Source organism: Macrotis lagotis, chromosome X (genome assembly GCF_037893015.1).
Source record: "Macrotis lagotis isolate mMagLag1 chromosome X, bilby.v1.9.chrom.fasta, whole genome shotgun sequence".
NCBI classification, from domain to species: Eukaryota; Metazoa; Chordata; class Mammalia; order Peramelemorphia; family Peramelidae; genus Macrotis; species Macrotis lagotis.
In genome coordinates this window covers 317,141,141-317,158,086 of record NC_133666.1, presented here as the reverse complement: position 1 = coordinate 317,158,086, position 16,946 = coordinate 317,141,141, and positions in this window count along the sequence as shown.

Sequence of the window (16,946 nt, the reverse complement as noted above, 5' to 3'; positions counted from 1 at the left end):
TTGACCTTATTTGACCTTATACATTTGACCTTATAAATTCACCTGCACCTGGAGACTTTTTCTTAGAGTGTTTACTTTTTCTGAAAAATAGTATTTAAGCATGTTATTTCTTTTTCTGTTAAACTGAGCAGTTTGCATATTTGTAAATATCCATCCATTTCATATATGTTATCAAATTTATTGTCATACAGTTTGGCAAAGTTGCTTTGAATTATCTCTGTAATTTTCTCCAAATTGGTGATTAATTCACCCTTTTCATTTTTGATACTGGTAATTTTACTATCTTCCTTCTATTTTTTAATCATATTAATCAAAGGTTTATCTATTTTATTGGCTTTTTCATAAAACTAACTTTGTTTTCTTAATTATATCAATGGTTTTCTTGCTTTCAGTTGCATGCCCAATTCATTGTTCTTCTCTTTCTCTATTTTATTTATATAATCATTTAGAGATATTATTTTCCCTCAAAACTACCTTGACTGCATCCCATAAATTTTGTTATGATGACTCATTAGTATCATTTTCTTGGAGATAATTATTGATAATATTTAAGGTATGTTGTTTGATCCACTCAGTTAAAATCATTAGTTTCCAATAGAATTTTGGTTTCTCCTTTCCCTGACCCTTTGTTACAAGTAATTTTTCTTGCATTATGGTCTTAGAAGTGTGCATTTATTATTTCTGCCTTTCTGCATCTGATCATAAAGTTTTCATGCCATAGTACATAGTCAATTTTTGTATAGGTGCCTTGTACTTCCAGGAAAAAGGTATATTCTTTTCTATCCCCATTAAGTTTTCACCAGATGTTTATCATATCTAAGTTCTCTAAGATTACATGGATCTTCTAACTTCCTTCTTGTTAACATTGTACATACATATTTTTGATAAATATGTCTACAGAACAGTTGTTTTTGGACTGAGGAATTAGAATTAAGGGAAAGAGATTCATAAGTGGTAATTTTAATAAAATTTTCATCAGATTTTGAAGATTTTTTATGTTTTTATTATTTAAAAGAATTTGTTTTGTTTTGTTTTTCTATGGATGGGGATAGTATTGTCCATAGCCAGTCTAATAGAGTTGTCCTAGTTCTCTGAACTACTGAGGGAAGCTGCTTCAATCAAGGTTGGCCATCTCACAATACTGTTGTTAATGAGCAGATTGTTTTCTTGGTTCTACTCCCTCTCTTAGCATCAGACTCTGTAACTCATTCCATTCTTGTCTAGAGTCCAACCATTTATGATTTCTTATAAAACCATAATATTCCATAGTATTCGTGTACTATAACTTGCTTAGCCATTCCCCAATCGATGGGCATCCCTTCAATTTCTGATTTTTTGTCACTACAAAAAAGAGCTGCTATGAATATTTTGGAACGTGTGGGACTTTCCCCATTTTTCTAAGTTCTTCTGGATTTAGATTAGAATTGGAAGTACTGGGTTAAGGTGAATGAACAATTTTATTGCTATTTGTGCTTAGTTCCATATTGCTCTCAAGAATGGTTGGATCATTTCACAACTCTACCATCAATGTCCCAGTCCTTTCCAACCTTTCCAACCTTTATCATTTTCCTTTTTTGTCATCTTAGCCAATCTGATAGGTGTGAGGTGACACCTCATAGTTGTTTTAATTTGCATCCTCTATTAAACAATGATTTGGAATACTTTTTCATATGATTATATATAACTTTAATTTCTTCATTTGAAAAATATCTAATCATGTCTTTTGACCATTTATCAATTGGGGGAGTGACTTGCAACCTTACAAATTTATTGCAGTACTCTATATAGTTTTAGAAATGAGACCTTTATCAGAACTCCCACTTGTGAAGATTGTTCTCAAGCTTTCCTCTTTTCTTCTAATTTTGGCAGCATTGATTTTATTGTTGTAAAACCTTTTTAATTTAATATGGTCAAAATCATTCATTTTGCAATTTATAATGTATTCTATTTCTTGTTTGGTCATAAATTTGCCCCCTTTCCATAGATCAGATAGATGAGTAATTCTTGGTCTATTAGTTTAGCTATGGTATCATCCTTTATGTCTAAATCATGTACCCATGTTGACCTTATTTTGCTATAGGGTGTGAGATGTGGGTCTAGATCAAGTTTTTGCCATACTATTTTCTAGTTTTCTGAGTTTTTTGTCAAATAGTAAGTCCTTATCCCAGAACCTAATGTTTTTAGGTTTGTCAAACTGTAGATTACTGTAACCATTTACTAATGTTTCTTTTGAACCTATCCTAACCCACTGATCCATTACTCTATTTCTTAATCAGTACAAGGCACTTTTGAGGACTGCTGCTTTATAGTATAGTTTTAGGTCTAATAGAGTTATGACACTTACCTTTGCATTTTTCTCATTAGTTATCTTGATTTTCTTGAACTTTTCTTGCTCCAGATAAATTATGTTACTATTTTTTCTAGTTCAGTAAAGTAGTTATTTGGTAGTTTGATTGGAATGCCACTGAATAAGTAATTTTATTTGGGTAGAATTTTCATATTTATTATATTAGCTCAACCTAACCATGAACAATTGACATTTTCCCAATTATTTAGCTCTGACTTTACTTGGGTGAGAAGTGCTTTATTATTAGGTTCACACAGTTTCTGGATTTTTTTGGGGAAGGCAGATTGTTGTTTACAGTTACTTTTAAAGTTTTTTAGGTTTTTTTTTCAATGCAATGGGGTTAAGTGACTTGCCCAAGGTTACATAGGTAATTATTAAGTGTTTGAGGCTGGAACTGAACTCAGGTCCTCCTGGCTCCATGGCTGGCAGTGCTCTATCCACTGTGCCACCTAGCTGCCCCTACAGTTACTTTAAATAGAATTTCACTTTCTTTCTCTTGCTCTTGGGCTTTGTTGTTCATACAGAGAAATGCTGATGATTTTGTGGGTTTATTTTATATCTTCAATCTTTCTGTATTTCTTAATTGTTTTTAAAATTTTTTAGATGATTTATTCACTTTCTATGTATACCATCATATCATCTACAAAAAGTTAAAATTTTGCTTCCTCATGACAATTTTTTTGCCTCAATTTCTTTTTCTTTTCTTTTTGCTAGAGTTTAATTTGAAATATTTAAATACATCAGTCTCCTGACTTTCACATAACATTCCATCCAGTAATGCCACATATATGCTATCAAAAGCATTTATTTCCTCTTATACAATAAGAAATTTAAAACCACATCAACAAAACCCAAAATATGGGATTAAAGACCATAGAGCAAGTTTAAAAATTGAATCATTTTACATTATTTATATCCCCTTAGAAAAATCATTTAAATACTCTGTCTTATTACCTTCATCTGTAAAGTCATAGGATTAAAATAAATTTCATTATTCTTCTTCTTAAATTTATACAGAAATATATAATTTTAGAATGAGTATTCTTTATTAGTGATATGTTTTTTACCAGTACATGTTATGAAAATTTTTCAACTTTCCTTCATATACATATGCATATTTTAAGTTTTAAAATTTTCTTCTATCTTCCCTTCCACTCCTCCTCCACTCAGCAGCAGTCAGGTTAACATTGTACAAATATATATATTTGTGATAAACATGTTTACAGATTGGTAACTTTTTGTATGAAGAATTTAGATTAAGCAAAATACATGAGACATTTCTATGCTCATCAGATTCTGAAGGGATTTTTAATTCTTTTCTTTGTTGTTGTTTTATTTTGTTTTTCTTCCCCTGGATAGAGATAATATTGTTCATAAGTGGTCTAATATGGCTGTCCTAGCTCTCTGATGTGCTGAGAGGAACTGCTTTTATCAAGGTTGATCATCTCTAAATGTTCTTCTTTTTTTTTTTTTAGATTTTTTTTTTTTTGCAAGGCAAACGGGGTTAAGTGGCTTGCCCAAGGCCACACAGCTAGGTAATTATTAATTGTCTGAGACCGTATTTGAACCCAGGTACTCCTGACTCCAGGGCTGGTCCTTTATCCACTATGCCACGGAGCTGCCCCCCATCTCTAAATGTTCTTGTTGATGTTCTTGTTCTCTTAGTTCTACTCCCTTTGCTCAGCATCAAAACCTGTAAGTCAGTCCATGTTTCTCTAGAATCTGAACATTTATGGTTTCTTATACAATAATGTGCTGTACTATTCATGTACCATAACTTGTTTAGCCATTCCCCAATAGATTGGCATCCCTCATTTTCTGATTCTTTACCACTTCAAAATGAAGTGCTATGAATATTTTGGAATATGTAGCACTTTTCCCATTATTCAAGATTTCTTCTGGACAAAGACCTAGAATTGGAACTGCTGATTCAAATGGAATGAACAGTTTTATTGCTCTTTGAATACCTTTTCTTTTAAAGAAACAAACAGGGTACAAACAATCCACATTCCAGTTATTTATTATCTTCAAAATATTTGCATTTGCAAGGATTTGGGTTTGGTTTGAATTTTGGCAAAACATTGTGACTAATGAGATTTTTCCATTTTTATTTTTGTAAATTAGATCCAAAACAAGAACTTTGTGAGAAAGAATACATGTACAATATATTCATATAAATATAAACAAAAGTTATTATATTTATTTAAAAGGTATTATAGCTTTCTAACATGGCTTTGAAATGAGGGAAACATAATTTCAAGTCCTCTCTCTGATACCTATGTTATTCTAAACAATTTCCTTAAACTCTCAGCTGTCTAAGCAACTCTTTAGGATTATAAGTTGCAGAAAGGTGTCAAATTGCATTAGAGAAAGAGATTTACCCAACTAGGAGATATTTTAGAATTCAAATCACAGATCTGAGTCTTGTGTCTATATTGTAGCAAGCTATAAATATTTTTTTCCTCCAGAAGTAATATACAAATTGAGAATTTTAGGAATAAGAAGGAAATTTGGAATGTTGACCTAGTGTTTAAAGTACAGATCTTTTGATGTTCAAATGATATTCTTCCCAATTCATTATGACTGAATATCAAGAGTTTAGTACTATGTCAGAAATTAGCAACTCTGTGTTTCAGTTCTCATTATTCCCATCACTTAACTCAATTCCTATAGAACACAATTCAAGTTATAAATCTAACTTTTCTTCTTTCTCTACCTCTCTTCCCCTCTACAAGAGCTTGAGTTTCAGGTACACTAGCTTCTCTAGGTATTGCTCTCAGGCTAAGTATCTACATCATATTGATTGGTATCCTCGATCTATTGGTACTATGACTCAAAACTCTTAAGTTTGATGGGAATCATCACCAACACCTTAAACTGAGAAGGATAAATTTTTCTAAAAAACTATCACTATTTACTTCTAGCCATCTTAAGTGTAGAGAAGATAGGTACTGAGCTAAATTCTCCTGGTTTTCCCTCAGAAATAATATGGAAGAAATCTCTTAACAGAAATCCCATAAACAAATCCCAGAAAGAGAAGCTAGGAGAATATCTGCAAAAAAAAGTCTGTCTCCTGGAATCATGGATGAATCAGAGGCAGAGAGCAGAGAGCCAGTAGGGTTGGGGTGAAAGTAAGACTATCCTAAGGTCAGCTGTGGAGGCTTTGGCCATGGGAGCAGAGGTCTGGGGGCCCCAGCACAAGGAGTTTCAGAGTGCTGCTGGACATCAATCCCCTCAGCTCAGGGTCATGAGCTCCATACATTCAGCAGAGTCCTCTTCCCTGAGCAAACACAGTAACAGCACCGCCCCCCCACTCAGGCTCAGGTGTGGGCAGCAGAGCTCCCTCAGCTGAAAGGGAGATTAAAATTCTCACCCCAGGTCTTAGCCCACTTGTTCAAGGATAATTCAGACTCCACTGCCTCCCCTCACTGACTCCATTTCTAAGGAGAGGGCCTCAGATTAAGAATACAGACATTCCAGAGAAAGCAGCCAGCACCCCCTACTAGCCAGCCAACTTGGAGTTAATAAACCAAGTGAGCAAAGCCTGTAGGGATTTCAAAACCAAACCTCTGTGAGCCAGCCCCTCCCCCAACAGATCCTAGGACAATGATGAAAGGTCAGTGAGAAGAGGGGTCAATAGAAACTACCTAGAAAAAAAAGACCCTGACTCAGTGAGATCTAGAATTTCTGAGGAGAGTATGAATCTGTCTCCAGTCTAATAAAGACATCCTGGAAGAAATCAGGAAGGGGTTTAAACATCAACTGGAAAAATTGGAAAAAAGAAACTGAAGAGAAAATTAACACCTTGCAAGAGAAAATTAACATCTCACAACAAGAAAACAAATTGAACAAATACAGAAAGAAAAGAATTCTCTCAAATTCTCAATTGAACAAAAGCAAAAAGAAAATAATTCTCTCAAAATGACACTTGGGCAAATGGAAAACTCCTTCAAAAATAGAATTCATCAATTGTTAAAGGAGTTGTATGCAATAAACAAAGAAAATACTTACGTAACGGAGGTGATGATCATAATGCAATAAAAATCACATACCATAATAGGCCAGGGAGAGATAGACCTAAAATTAATTGGAAACTGAGTAACCTCATTTTAAAGAATGAGTGGATCAAACAACAAATTATAACAATATTCAATGATTTCATCCTAGATAATGGTAATAAAAAAGACAACATAACAAATCTTATGGGATAGAGCCAAGGCAGTTGTCAGGAGATGTATCATATCTTTAATTACATCAATAAATTGGAGAAAGAGGAAATCAATTAACTAAAAATGAAACTAAAAGCTTAAAGAACAAATTAAAAACTACCAATTAATATCAAATTAAAAATTCTCAAAATTAAAGGAGAAATTAATAAAATCAAAATCAAGAAGACTATTGAATTAATAAATAAAATCGAGTTGGTTTTATAAAAAAATAAAATTGATATAACCCTGGATAAATTGATTAAAAAAAAAGAAAATAGAAAACCAAATTACCAGTATCATAAGTGAAAAAGGCGAAGTCACCACCAATGAGGAACAAAGTACAGTAAGAATGTGGAATTATTTTGCCCATCTATATGTTAATAATTTTGATAATCTAAGTGAAATGGATGAATATTTAGAGTACTTTGTCAGAAACACTAGTTGTAAAAGTTGTTTCCCAATTTACTGCATTTCTTTTGATCTTGGTTACAGTGGTTTTGTCTGCAAAAGCCTTTTAATTTAATGTTATCAGAATTATCATTTGATTTTAATGATGTTCTCCATCTCCTCCTTGATCTGAAACTGCTTTCCTTTCCATAGATCTTATAGGTAGATTAATCCTTGATCTCCTAGTTTATATATAATTTTGGCTTTTATGCCTAAACCCTGTATCCATTTTGATATTATCTTGGTCTAAGGTGTGAGGTGTTAGTCTAATCTGAGTTTCTGCCATGCTAACTTCTAATTTTCCCAACAGATTTTTATTGAAGAGAGAATTTTTATTCTCAAAGTTGGACTCTCTGGGTTTCTCAAACAATAAAATACTATAATCATTACCTGCTATTGCACCTAGTCAATTCCATTGATCCACCACTCTGTTTCTTAGCCAATACCAGACAGTTTTGATGACTGATGCTTTATAATATAATTTTATATGTGGTACGGCTAGGCCACCTTCTTTTGCACATTTTTTTCATTAAATCCTTGGAAATTCTTGACTTTTTATTACTCCATATGAATTTACTTGCAATTTTTCCTCACACATAAAAGTAGTTATCCAGGTGATTTTGATTGGTGGGCACTAAATAAGTAGTTTAATTTAGGTAGAATTGTCATTTTTATCATATTAGTTCTACCTATCCATAAGAAATTGTAATTTGCTCAGTTTTTAAAATCTGATTTTAAAAGATGAGAGAAGTATTTTGTAGTTGTTTTCATAGATTTTCTGGTTCTGCCTTCGCAGGTAGGCTCCCAAGTATTTTATATTACCTGAAGTTATTTTGAAATGGAATTTCTCTTTCTGGTTCTTGCTACTGTATCTTGCTATTAATATAAAGAAATGCTGAGTATTTATGAGGGTTTATTTTATATAGTGTGACTTTGCTAAAGTTGTTAATTGTTTTTAGTAGTTTTTAGATGATTTTTTAGGATTCTCTAGGTATGCCATCATGTCATCTATAAAGAGTGAGAGCCTTGTTTCTTCCTTTCCCATTCTAATTCCTTCAATTTCGTTCTCTTCTGTTATTGCTGTAGCTAACATTTCTAACACAATTTTGAACAGTAGTGGTGATAACAGGCATCCTTGTTTCCCCCTGACCTTATTGGAAATGCCTCTAGCCTCTCCCCATTGAATATAATGCTTGTTGATGGTTTCAGATGGGTACTGCTTATCATTCTAAGGAACAATGCACTTATTCCTCTGCTCTGTAATGCTTTTAGTTTGAATCAGTGCCCAGCTTTTGGGATAAAGATGGGTCAATATGATTAGAAAGGACAACAATTAGTGTTGGAAGGGATGTGAGAAATCTGGAACACTAATGCATTGTTGGTGGAGTTGTGAATTCATCCAAACTTTCTGGAGAGCAATTTGGAATTATGCCCAAAAGGCAACAAAAATGTGCATACCCTTTGATCCAGCAATACCACTACTGGGTAAAGAATGCAACATACAGTGTCTATACCCTGAAGAGATCAAAGAAAAGGGTAAAAACACCAATTGTGCAAAAATATTCATAGCAGCTTTATTTGTGGTAGCAAAATAAATGGAAATTGAGTGAATGTTCATCAACTGAGGAACAGCTGAACAAACTGCGGTATATGTATGTTATGGGACACTATTGTTTTATTAGAAACCAGGAGGGGTGGGAATTCAGAGAAGCCTGGATCCATTTGTATGAACTGATGCTGAGTGAGATGATCAGACCCAGAACAACATAACATAACAGCAATGTGGGGTTGATGATCAACTTTAATGGACTTGCTCATTTCACAAGTGCAACAATCAGGTACAGTTTTGGGATATCTATGATGGAGAATACATCTGTATCCAGAGAAAGAATTGTGAAGTTCGAACAAAGACAAAAGGCAATTACTTTTAATTTTTAAAAAAACATAATCTTGCTATCTCATATTTTTTTTCTTGTGGACATGAGTTCTCTCTCAACACATTCAATTTAAATCAATGTATATCATGGAAACAATGTAAAAACTAACAGACTGCATTCTGTGGGCAGGTGGGAGGAAGCAACATTTGGTGAAAGACTGTAAATTTCAAAATTGAAAAAAACAACAATATTAAAAAAAAAAACTATCACTATTCCCTGGACCTGTTTCTCAAAGATAGATACATGAGGAGGGAAAGCAAAAGAAAAAGAAAAAAATGGAGTCATTCCCCTCTCCAGGTAAATTCATGAGACTTTTGTCATCTTTATTCAAATTTTCTCATTTAATAGAGGAAGAATCTTAAATCCAGATTGGTTCAAATTTTCCATAAAGTAAGTAAATCATAGATCCAGAGTTTAATTTGTTCTTCTCTATCAGAGCATACAAATTATTTGGACACTTTAGCAGGAATTATAGACTTGGTATTATATCTGTGTCAACTAAAGTATCAACACAAATTCAGTTCTCTTGTTACCCTCTACAGGTAATAGAATGCCACATATGAGAGCAGATTAGAATGACTTTAACTCTTGTGGTCATTTACAATTAATTAATACCCATATTTAGTCTAAAATATTCCATGATGATTAAGCTTCTAAGTCAGTGGATGCCAGCTTTTTTTTTTGGTAATAATTTGGTAATAATTCATCAGAAAATATGCAGAGAAGTATGGAAGAAATGATAAAAATGATTTTTAAAAGATTTAGTGCACTGTTTGTGTATGAGCATCTGTGTCTAGAACCATTTGTATGTTACTATCTCCTTCTCCTCTTCAGACAAATCAACAAAGCAAGTTAAATAGTACATATACAAAAAAACATGGAAAAGCACAGGGATGATTTATTTGAACCATTTGTCACAAATTCTTTGATATTTTTCTTATGCTTTAATTGACTTTTCTGTATTTCTAGTCCCATGGACAAATCCTCAATTTGCAAAGAAAATAAAACAGTGTGTGTGTGTGTGTGTGTGTGTGTGTGTGTGTGTGTGTGTGTGTGTGTGTGTTTACTTGTGAAGATTATTAGTCTTTGTCATTTTCCTTCATTCTCAAAAAGGAACAAAATATCATTACTGTTAAGAGTTTTACATTGTTTCTGACTGTTGTTGATGAAGCCAATATGAACTCAGAATACTTTGCCATAGGTCAAACACCAATATTTCATATGAACAACTAAGGTGGATTTTTTTTGTTTGGGTTTTTGCAAAGCAAATGGGGTTAAGTGGCTTGCCCAAGGCCACACAGCTAGGTAATTATTAAGTGTCTGAGGCCAGATTTGAAACCAGGTACTCCTGACTTCAAGGCCGGTGCTTTATCCACTATGCCACCTAGCCACCCCCTAAGGTGGATTTTTTAAACTTGTTCATTTTGTATTTATTTTTAGCTGTCAATTCTATCTTGCTCACAGAGCACAAAACCTTGTTAGTTGAGGGAATAACATGATAGACAGTTTTGTGTCAATATCTCCCATGCCTTACAATCAATTCCAAAGAGACCTTGAGAGTTTCCTTGTATCACTTTTTCTGACCCATCTTAGAGTGCTTGCCCTTTGTGAGTTTCCCAAGGAATTTTCTATTTGATCAGCATATATTTGTCATTTGAACAATATGTCCAGTAATCAGAGTTGTGTTTTCCATGTACAGTTTCAATGCTTGACAGTTTAGATAAAGAAAAGACCTTAGTTTCTGGTATCTTATTCTGTCAGGTGATATTCAGAAAAATTCTGAAACAACTTAAATGGAAACAATTCAGTTTCCTGATATGGTACTGTTATACTATTCAAATTTAACAGGAATAAAACCACAAGATCCTCACAATGACTCTGTAGACCTTGAATTTGGTAGTCTAATACCTCTTCCTCACTTTACTTTAGAGCCTTTCAAACACTGCCTAAAATCTGGTAATACCTGTATCGACTTTATCAATGTGTACTTTCCTGGAAAGTACTGTCAAGGTAAAGGAACTTACCTACAGTATTTCAAAGGAAGCATTCTCCATTTGCTGCAACTGATGGTTCCAAATATTCATGATGTGGTGCTGGCTGATGTAGTACTTGTTTTTTCTTGGTATTAATTTTAATCAATTAGCATAAGCAAAATTAGCCTAAGCAGCAAGAAATCAAACTGAAGTTTATTTCATTGAGTGAATAATCATCTGTAAATAGAAAATCATTATTCTCTCCAATTGGCCTTGGTTTGTAGCCTTTTCAAGTTGAAGAGTTTACCATCAGTGAAGCAACTGACCTTGATACTATGCTCCTCCACATTGAAGGCATTTGACATTGTGGCTGAAAATATCATGATAAAAAGCATGTGAGTAAGAATATAGCTTTGTTTCCCTCCATAGGTGACTGGGAAATTAAAAGAGCATTAGCCATTATCCAGAACCTCAGCAAAATTCTATCATGAAACTGCTGTCTGGGTAATCAAATTTTGACATAAATTTTCATAAGCCTTCATGTCTGACATTATCACAGACCTTGGATAGATCTACAAATATTGGATACATGTCTCTGTTCTGCTCCTGGCATGTCTTTTGGAATTGTCAAGCTTCAAACATCATATCAACTCTTCATCAGCCCTTTCTGAAACCACACTTGCTTTCAGGCAGATGACCATCTTTCAGGTGATGGATCAGTTTATTACAAAGGACTATTGTAAGAATCTTGCTGGCAATAACTAAGAGAGAAACACTCCTGATTGCTTCAGGATTAACCATTACCTTTACCTTTAAAGATATGGACAAAGGAGGCATCCTTGAACTCCTGGAGGATAACCTCTTAATGCCATATAACCCAGAAAATTTCAGTTAGGTTTTTGTGAAAAATGGACATCCACCTTGTAAATCACAGCTGTAATAGAATCAGTACCATGTGTTTTGCCACAGAAAAAGAACCTAATTATTTTCAAAGTCTCTTCTTCATTTGGAACATTATCTAGCAAGGGATTAACTACAAACTGAGGCAGACAATCAATGGTTTTGGCATTGATTGATAACAGTCTGTTAAGAAACCTATGGTTATCTCTCTAGGATCATGTTTCCATTACTAATAAGTGTAACTCCATCAGTCCATAGACCTTTGGCCCCCAAACATCCTTCAGGACCTACCATAAAACAGGACATTAACATAAAACTGAATTTTATCTGCCATTTTAAAGAACCAAAAATCCTTTAACTTGCTAAGCTTTGCTTGTATTTTACTTTTGATGGAATTAATTGTACTTTATTAGAATTGGATGAAGTAATTCACACAAATAGATCTAAACAACTGGAAAAATGTCGGTTGCTCATTTCAACACAAATTAAATTACTTGTTCAATCCCACATCATTCAGAATGCCAAAAGAAATTTACAAAACTGGGAAAATTGATTTTGAGGTTGAAAAGATCAAGAATATCAAGGGAATTTATGAAAAAATTGCAAAACAGCATGGCCTAGATGACACATATCTAAAACTAAACTATAAAGTGGCAGTCATCAAAACTTTCTGGTACTGGTTAAGAACTAGAGTAATGGACCAGTGGAATAGAATGGGTACCAAAAAACCCTTAGAGAAAGATTATAATAATCTATTATTGACAATATTGTTTGACAAACCCACATATTTGACAAATTCCCTTCTCAGTTAAGAACTCACTATTCAACAAAAACTGTTGGGAAAATTAAAATAGTATGACAAAAACAGCATTAGACCCACATTATATACCCAAAATATGCTCTAAATGGGTACAGGACTTAGACACAAAGGGCCATATCAAAGATAAATTAAAAGATCGAGAAATACTCTGTTATATCTATGGAAATCAAAGAAATGTATGAACAATCAAGAAATAGAGTACATTACAAATTGCAAAATGGATGACTTTGACATAAAATTAAAAATTTTTTTGCATTAATTAAACCTATGCAGCCAATATTAGAAGGAAAATAGAAGACAGGAAAACAATTTCCATAGCAAGGGTTTCTGATAAAGGTCTCATTTCTTAGATATATAGAGAACTGAATCAAATTTATAAGGTTACAAATCATTCCCCAATAGATAAATGATCCGAAATATGAATAGGTTGTTTTCTAATGAAGGAATTAAAGCTATATATAATCTATGAAAAAAATGTTCCAAATCATTACTGATCAGAGAAACCAAAACAGCTATGAGGCACTACCTCATACCTATCAGACTGGCTAAGATGATATATATATATATATATATATATATATATATATATATATATATATATATATATATACATAAAACAGTTCTTTTTTCTAGTGGCAAAGAAGTGGAAATTGAGGGGATGTGCATCAATTGGGGAATGGTTCAAGAAGGTATGGTATATTAATGTTATGGTGTACTATTATCCTATAAGAAACAATGAATGGTTAAACTTTAGAAAAATATCACTCAACCTGATATTGAGAGAAAGAAGGAGAGCCAAGGGAACATTGTACACATCAACTTAACTACAGCATTATAATTTGATCAACCATGATGAATGCAGTGCCTCTCAGCAGTTCAGCAATCGAGGACAACCCCGAGAGATTGTTATGAACAATGCTATTCACATAGGGAAGAAAAAACAAACCAAAAAGCTACCAAATCTGAATGTATACTATATTCACTTAAAAAAAACCCCAAAGCATCTCTTATGTTTTTCCTACCCATCATATGATTTTCTTTCTTTTACCTTAGTCCGAATTCCTTATGCACAAAATAACATATGCAAACATGTGAAACATAATTGTACATATACAACTTTTACCAGACTGTAGGGGAGGAGGGTGAGAGGGAGTGGGGTGAGAGGGGAGGAATGTGTAATGCTGAAAAACTTTCATAACACAAAATTGGAAAAATAAAATAAAATATCAGTAAGAAAAAAACCATGAAGACCTCCCCCCAAAAAACAAACAAAAAAAAATGTGGTTGAACTCTCTTTCTGGTAAACCCTGTGGAGTTCTTGTTTTTCATTTAGCAGTTTATCTATTTTCCTCGTATTTTCATCAAACCAGGCTTAATGTTAGAATGTATTCTAACCTATATATGAACAAATTCAATGTTGTGTACCATATCTTTGAAAACGATTTACTCCTTTTCTGTTCCACTGTTGCCAGCCAAGTGTTGGCTCAACTTTCCTTCCAATTTATCTAAACTGCTCCCAATTAGAAAAGTTCTTTAATCCCTTGACATTAGTCTGGTAGTCATTTTGCCTTAGGCCAGATGCTTTGGTTGAATACAAATATTTAGCTTGGAGATAAATCTATGAGTAGTCCACTACACATTGCCTTCATTACTCTCACAGCATGACTGTTCCTTCTTATAATCACATGTTCTATTAGATGCTAATGATGGCTCTGAGGGTACATCCATAAAATTTCCTTGTGCTTAGTAAATAGAAGACAACATTGGTGATGAGGATATTGTGATATGTGCAAATCTTCTGTAGAAGAGAATTATAAGTTTGTACTCCTTTGACACATTGATGATAATGGCCTACAAGTCTTCATAATATTTTTCTTTGAGGTTCTCAGGGTTCATCATGAAGGTAGCAAAAGCACTGATGGTGTTGGCATGCCATTTTCTGAGAGTTTCAATCAAATTGTCACGAACCTTTCATTCACAATTTTTGGCAGTCATACAAGCTTGTTATCTAGATTAGTTTTGAATTTAAAAACTATACCACCTTTATAGTGCTCCCTCTCACTGTGGTTACACTAGAAAAATGTGTATCCAGTTCTGACTTCATTAGCTGGCCTTCATATGCCAACCTTGTTTCACCCAGGGTTGCAATTTGAATGTTATCACTTCTGAGATCTTTCTCAGCTATAGCTGTTTGTCATTTAAGTCTACTGGATTTTGTGCTATCAATGAGAGTATGCACATTCAATTTACCAAAGGAAAATGCAATTATCTTTGAAGAAATATTTGTTCATTTATTTATATTATATATGTGTATATTATTTACATTATTTTACATTAAAACATATTTACATTATTAGTTTAGGGCAGTAATGTCAAATAGACACAGTGTCAATGGGCCAATAATCCATAATCAGTATCGTTAAGGTTCACATATTGACTCAGAATACCACATAGTAACATTATTTATGTTCTATTGTATTTTTATTTATTTTGTTATATAAATCTCAATTATATGTTAATCTGCTTCCACTTCATGGAACTTCTGTGAAGTCCTACAGATGACTCCATCTTCCAATTCTATAAAGGTAAAGCAAATAGATTGTCCTGTGACAGTATTTCTCTTTTAATAATTGCTGGGGTGGCTAGTTTGTGTAGTGGTTAGAACACCAGCCCTATAGTCAGGAGTTCCTGAGTTCAAATCAGGCCTCAGACACTTAATAAGTACTTAGCTGTGTGGCCTTGGGCAAGCCACTTAACTCCATTGACCTGCAAAACAAAATAAAATAATAATAATTGCTGGTAAGATTTTTGGCAGACTCCTTCTCAATAAGCTGATACTTCATCTGGAAAGTTATTCACTTTCCTAAGAGTCAGTGTGGCTTCAGAAAAGGTAGATGAACAATCAATATGGTATTTGTTGCCTGAAAACTCCAGAAAAAGTGCCTGATCTGTATGCAAGATTTGTAAACCTAACTAAGGCATTTGATACCATCAGTTATGAGGGTTTCTGGAAAATTATGTCAAAGTTTGATTGCCTGGAAAAGTTCATCATTATTGTATGTCAATTTCATGAAAGTATGTTTGCCCGGGTACTGGAGAGTGGACAATGCTCTTGAGATTTCCCAGTCACCAATTGAATGAAGCAAGGGTATAAACTTGCTCCTATGCTTTTTAGCATGATGTTTTCAGTCTTGCTGTGAAACACCTTCACTGAGGATAAACATGGCCACAAGGCTAGCTGCCACACTGATGGCAAATTATTCAACTTGAAAAACCTTAAAAAGTGAAGGGAGGGTGTGTACAAGATCTTCTGTTTGCAGATGGCTGTGCACTCAATGCAATCTCTGAAGTTGAGATGCAACAATGTATGGTTTCTCTTCCACTTATGCCAATTTTGGTCTAACTAAACACCAAGAAAACAGATGCTTCATCGGCCAGTACCACACCAATCATATGTAGAACTATCAAATACAGCAAATGAGTAAGTTTGGAATACTGCAGACAAGTTCACTTTCCTTGGCCGTGTCCTTTGCAGGGAAGTATACATTGACAATGAAGTTAACAAACACATTGCCAGAACTCACTTAGCATTTGGGAGGCTCCAAATGAAAGTGTGGGAGAAGAGGCATTGGACTAACTACCAAACTGAAGCTCTAGAGAGCCATTTTATTGACCTTATTACTGTATTCCTGAGAAACCTGGACATTCAAACAGCACCAGGTCAGAAAGCTGAATCATTTCTGTTTAAATTGTCTTAGGCAGATTCTGTAAACAGTCTGACAGGAGAAGATACCAGAAACTGAAGTCCTTCCTCAAACTAAACTGCTTAGCATTCCAACATTACTACAGAGAGTTGAATGCCAGAAGTATGCTTGAGAAAAAAGACTATTTTATGGAGAACTCACACAGGGCAAGTGCCCAAAAGAGGATCAGAAGTGATACTGGGACTGATGGTCTCTCTTAAGAATTTTAGAATTGATTGTACAGCATGGTAGACACTGACACGGGACTGCCCAGCATGGTGCTGCTGTGAGGAAGGTAGAATTGAAGCAGCTCAATGAAAATGTGATAAATGTAAGTTTAGAGTAACCAGTCCAGGTTACATGGTTTACTTGAACCCAAACTGTGGTAGAGCATTCTGAGTTCATATTGGTTTGATCAGCCATAGCTGAACAAACTATAATTTGTCTCAAACTTAATGATATCATTTTTGGTCTTCTTTGCTAATGAAAGGACAAGAAACCATAAAGGATCTTAGTGTCATCTTCTTCTTTATCTTTCTTTCCCAAAGAGGAACTATGTATCACAGTGTGA